Here is a 6000-nt window from a genome sequence, read left to right as displayed (position 1 = left end):
CTTCTTGCCTGCAGATATCCTTTTGAGAAATCAGCTGGCAGTCTTATTGGGACCCCTTTGTACATGATTCTCTTCTTCTCTCTTGCTGCTTTTAAGATTCTTTCTCCTTAATTTTTGGCATTTTGATTATAATCTGTCTTGGTGTGGTTCTCCCCGGGTTCAGTTTTTTTGGAACTCTCTGTGCTTCCTGGACCTGTAAGTCTATTTCCTTCCCCAAGTTAAGGAAGTTCTGCTTCATTATTTTTTCACATAATTTTTCAATTACTAGTTCTTTTTCTTCACCTTCTGGCAACCCTATGATTTGGATCTTGGCCCGCTTATAGCTGTCCCATAGGTTTCTGATCCTATCCTCATTTTCCTCACTTTTTGTTTCCTCTTTCTGCACTGGTTGACTGTTCCTTCCCTATGTTCCGATTTGTTGATTTGGTCCCTGGGTTTCCTTCTCTCACCACTAGTTTCCTATGTGTTTTCATTCATTTCAGCAGGACTAGCTTTCATTCCTTCCCCATCTTGTTTATGATCTGTTGTTAGGTCTGTAAGCATTCGTATAACCAAAGCTCTGAACTGTGCCTCAGAATGATTTCCTATCTGCTGATCTATTAGATTAGATATTTGCTGGCTGGTCAGCTGTGTCGCCAGGATATCTATCATGATCTGTACCATCCTGACAGTTTTGTGTTTACCTTTGCTTCCTGGGCGGGGCTGTCTCACCTTCTACACTATAGGGGGCAGAGCCTGGTGCACTCGCCACAACTAGGCAACTCTTCTCACCACGCTGTGGCATTTTGTGTTGTGGGTAGGGGTCCAAGATGGATTTCTGCTGTTCACTCTCTGCTGAGAGACCAGGAGCCTCCTCCTCTGTTCCCACCCCTCTGGCCCTCACAGTCTGAGGCAATGTGGGTCTGCCTTCCCTGGCATTGGAATTGTGAGCTGACAGGTTTCGTCTGCATCTGTGGGTGCTCCCCAGGTGCTTCTCTCCTCCCCTTAAATACAGGTGTCTGTGCTTACCGCCATCCCGCCGCCGTCACCGCAGCTGCTGCCACCAGCACAGCTTGACCTCTTCACCCCATGTTCGCCCCTCCTACCGTCCAGACGAGGACTACTTCTTTATAACTTCATACGTTGGACTTCCATGTAGCTTTATTTTCTGGAACTTCTGGTTATTTCTGGTTTTGCGGTAGTTGTATTCCTTCTCAGTTGTGGAGGGAGATGGAGCCTCCATCTTGGCCAGAAGTCCCCCAATTTTTCTCCTATTGCTCTTCACTACCTTGCCCCCTACCCCCTACCTGCTCCCACAGTCAATCTCCACCCTGTTGTCCATGTCCATGGGTCATTTACACTAGTTCCTTCACTAGACCCTTCCCCCTCTTTCCCCCTTCTCCCTCCCCCACCCCTCTGGTCACTGTCAGTCTGTTCCTTGTTTCCATGCCTCTGGTTCTATTTTACTTACTTGTTTTGTTCATTAGGTCTCTGTTATAGGTGAGATCATATGGTATTTGTCTTTTGCCACCTGACTTATTTCACTAAGCATAATACTCTCCAGTCCCATCACTTTCTCACAAAGATAGGGTTTTCTTCTTTCTTTCTTTCTTTCTTTCTTCCTTTCCTTTTAGTATATTTTATTGATTATGTTGCTGCAGTAGTTTCAGTTTTTTCCCCTTTGCTTCCCTCTGCCCAGTACACCCCTTCCCCCAGCAATCCCCTCACCCCCCATGTCCGTGGGTCATGCATATAAGTTCTTTGGCTTCACCCTTTCCTCTATTATTCTTAACTTCCCCCTCTTTATTTTGTACCAACCAATTACGCTTCTTAATCCTTGTACCATTTCCCCATTTCTCCCCCTTCCGCCTCCCAACTGATAACGCTCCAAATGATCCTATACCTATGATTCTGTTCCTATTCTGGTTTGTTTAGTTGGATTTTGTTTTTATTTTTTAGGTTCAGTTGTTGATAGTTGTGAGTTTGTTGTCATTTTAGTGTTCATAGTTTTTATCTTCTTTTTCTTAAATAAATCCCTTTAACATTTCATATAATAATGGCTTGGTGATAATGAACTATTTTAGCTTTACCTTGTCTGGGAAGCACTTCATCTGCCCTTCCATTCTAAATAATAGCTTTGCTGGATAGAGTAATCTTGGTTGTAGGTCCTTGCTTTTCATCGCCTTGAATACTTCTTGCCTGTCCCATCTTGCCTGCAAAGTTTCCTTTGACAAATCAAATGACAGTCTTATAGGAACCCCTTTGTAGGTAACTCTCTGCTTTTCTCTTGTTGCTTTTAAGATTCTCTCTTTATCTTTCATCTTTGGCATTTTAATTATGATGTGTCTTGGTGTGGTCTTCCTTGGGTCTAGCTTGTTTGGGACTCTGTGCTTCCTGGACTTGTATGTCTATTTCCTTCACCAAATGTGGGAAGTTTTTCTTCATTATTTTTTCACATAAGCTTTCAATGTCTTGTTCTTCCTCTTCTCTTTCTGGCACCCTTAGGATTCAGATGTTGGCACGTTTAAAGTTGTCCCAGAGGTTCCTAAGCCTCTCCTTATTTTTTTCAATTCTTGTTTCCTCATTCCATACTGGTTGACTGTTTCTTTCTTCCTTATGCTCCAAATCATTGATTTGAACCCTGGTTTCCTTCTCTTCACCATTGGTTTTGTGTGGATTTTCCTTCATTTGATTTAGCATAACCTTCACTTCTTCCCTTATGCGTTTGCTGTACTCAAGCATATCTGTGAAGCCTGTAAGCATCTTTATAACCAGAGTTTTGAATTCTGCATCTGTTAGGTTGGCTATCTATCTCCTTGTCTATTAGGTTGGCTATCTCCTCATCACTTAGTTCTCCTACTGGAACCTTGATCCGTTCCCCACTTTGGGCCATATTTCTCTGTTTCCTCACGTTGATAGGCTTCTGTGTTAGTTTGGCTCTCTGTGTTAGGTAGAGCTGTTGCTCTTGTTATGTAGTGAGGGGCAGAGCCTTAGGTATTCATCAATACAGGGTGATCCATTTTACAACGCTGTCTGAGAGGAAACAATGCCATTTGCTCAGCACTATCTCCTTTTCCAGGCACTTCTCCCACTTTCGTATGGGACTGGAGCCTCTCTAGCTGTTGCCCTGGCCGTCGTTCCCAGAGTGGGTGGGTCTGCGAAGATTCTAGGACCATGGGGGCCCTTTAAAGAAGAAGACTCTGCTGAGAGCATCCCTCTGATGGCTAGTGATGTTGAACATCATTTCCTATGCCTGTGGGCCCTCTGTATGTCCTCCTTGGAGAAGTGTCTGTTTAGGTCCTTTGCCCATTTTTAAATTGGATTGTTTGTCTTTCTGGTGTTGAGTTGTATGACTTCTTTATATATTTTGGAGAACAAACCTTTGTCTGAGGTATCATTGGCAAATATGTTTTTCAATACAGTTGGTTCCCCTTTTCATTTTGCTGATGTTTTCTTTAGCCAAGCAGAAGCATTTTAGTTTGATGTAGGCCCACTTGTTTATTCTTTCCTTTATTTCCCTTGTGCTAGAAGATATATGTGAAAATATTGCTGCATGGGATATCTTAAATTTTACTGCCTATCTTTTCTTCTAGGACTTTTATGGTGTCACTCCACCAACACATTTAAGTCTTTGATCCATCTTGAGTTGATTCTGACCTATGGTGTAAGTTGGTGGTCTAGTTTCATTTTTTTTGCATGTATCTGGTCAGAATTACCAATACCATTTGTTGAAGAGGCTGTTTTCACTCCATTTTATGCTCCTTTCTTATTTGTCAAATATTAATTGACCATAGAGACCTGGGTTTATTTGTGGGTTCTCTATTCTGTTCCATTGATCTATGTATCTGTTCTTATTCCAGTACCAGACTGTTTTGATTACAGTGGCCTTGTAATATATTTTGATATCATGTACTGTGATTCCTCTTACTTTGTTATTCTTTCTCAAGATTGTTGAGGCTATTCAGGGTTTTTGGTTCCATATAAATTTTTGAAATATTTTTTCTAGACCTTTGAAATATGTCATTGGTATTTTAATAGGGATTCTGTCGAACCTATAGCTTTTTTGGGTAGTATGGACATTTTAATGATTTTAATTTTTCCAATCCATGAACATGATATATGCTTCCATTTATTTGTATCTCCTTTAATTTCTTTCTTCAGTGTTCTGTAGGAAAACTTCCCTAATTGGGCAAAGGAAATAGACATGCAAGTCTAGGAAGCACAAAGAGTCCCAAACAAGCTAGATCAAAAGAGGACCACACCAAGACACATCATAATTAAAATGCCAAAGGTGAAAGATAAAGAGAGAATCTTAAAAGCAACAAGAGAAAAGCAGAGAGTTACCTGCAAAGGAGTTCCCAGAAGACTATCAGCTGATTTCTCTAAAGAAACATTGCAGGCAAGCTAGGGCTGGCAAGGAATATTAAAAGTGATGAAACGCAAGGACCTACAACCAAGATTACTCTATCCAGCAAAGCTATCATTTAGAATGGAAGGGCAGATAAAGTGATTCCCATACACTGTAAAGCTAAAGGAGAACATCATCACCAAGCCATTATTACATGAAATAATAATGGAACTTATTTATGAAAAAAAAAAATCAAATCTAGGAACACTAGAATGGCAACAAATGCACAATTATCAACAGCTGGCTCTAAAAAGAAACAAACAAAGCAAACAACCAGAACAGGAACAGAATCATAGATACAGAGGTCATTTAGAGGGTTATTAACTGTGGGGGAAGGGGAAGATGGGGGAAAAAGTACAGGGATTAAGAAGCACAATTGGTAGGTATAAAATTCGGGGTGTTAAGAATAATATAGGAAGCGGAGAAGCCAAAAAGCTTATATGCATGACCCATGGACATGAACTGAGTGGGGTATTGCTCGAGGAAAGGGGATACTGAGCAGAGGGGGTCAATGGGGGAAAAACTGGGACAACTGTAGTAGCAAAATCAATAAAATATATTTTAAAAAGCACAAAGATCTCCAATGTCAGAATGAAAATTGGGATATCACTACAGATTCTACAGACATGTGAGGAATAATTCAAGGATGTTATGAACAACATTTCAGTAAATAAAAAAATTGAGACAAAATACAAAATATTTCAAAAATGTAATTTAGCAAAAGTGACACAGGGGTAAGTGAACTATACTCATTGTCCTCTTGCTGGTAGAAATGGGTCCTTTCATGAGGCTGCAAGGAAAGCATTCCAGGAAACCCACATACAAGAGAATAAGTGGTAAGTTTCTTTGAAGTTGAAGTAAATGCAACTGGGTTTAGCTCCATCCTACTGTGAATAAAATTTCAGCCTTGTCTTCATCAGGCCCAGAAATAGGGCCAGTGTGCAGACATTTCGCACCATTGGATTAGTCCATATCTCTGTCCTCATCCAGTTAGCTTAGTCTCTGCTCCTAGCTGTGCTCTGATGGCACTGTGCCCAGGCCCACACTTGGAGTGTGAATAACTGCTGGCCATGTGGCTGCTATAAAGAGAGAATCCACAGGTGCAAGAGTAAGCATGTTACTGGGGCACGGCAGGGGTGGAGATAGAGAGCAAGCTATCTTTGTTAAGCTTGGTTTATATTATTTCGGGCTTAGAAAGGACCAGGTACCATTTCAAATTAACCAATCAATTTCACAATCTTTCATAGGCTGCACTGGGTCCTCCCCCAACCAATTTATTTCCTCGATCTTTTGTCCTGTGTCCATTATCCAATCCAATTATTTTCCCAGGCTAGACAAAGAGCCCTATATGGTCACCATCTTCATTCCTACTGTGCATGCCTCACAGTAGGGGCACCTCCCAATAGCCATCTTAGTGTCTGTCAGGTATGTGTCCAGCAGAGGAATTTTCCCTTTATTGTTCTGTGCATCACCCTGCAAACCCAATCTGCTGTGAACAAACCAGAAGTTCCCCAGGGAGTATGTGAAGCTGTAGGTAGCTTCCTAATGAAGCAGACCCAATATTGGATTCAGTTTCCCAGATTATTAGGATTAATATCTGATTCCCTTTGCTC

This window comes from Furipterus horrens, unplaced genomic scaffold (genome assembly GCF_987537825.1).
Source record: "Furipterus horrens unplaced genomic scaffold, mFurHor1.1.pri manual_scaffold_5, whole genome shotgun sequence".
Lineage (NCBI taxonomy): Eukaryota > Metazoa > Chordata > Mammalia > Chiroptera > Furipteridae > Furipterus > Furipterus horrens.
Note: the sequence above shows the minus strand (reverse complement) of the source record.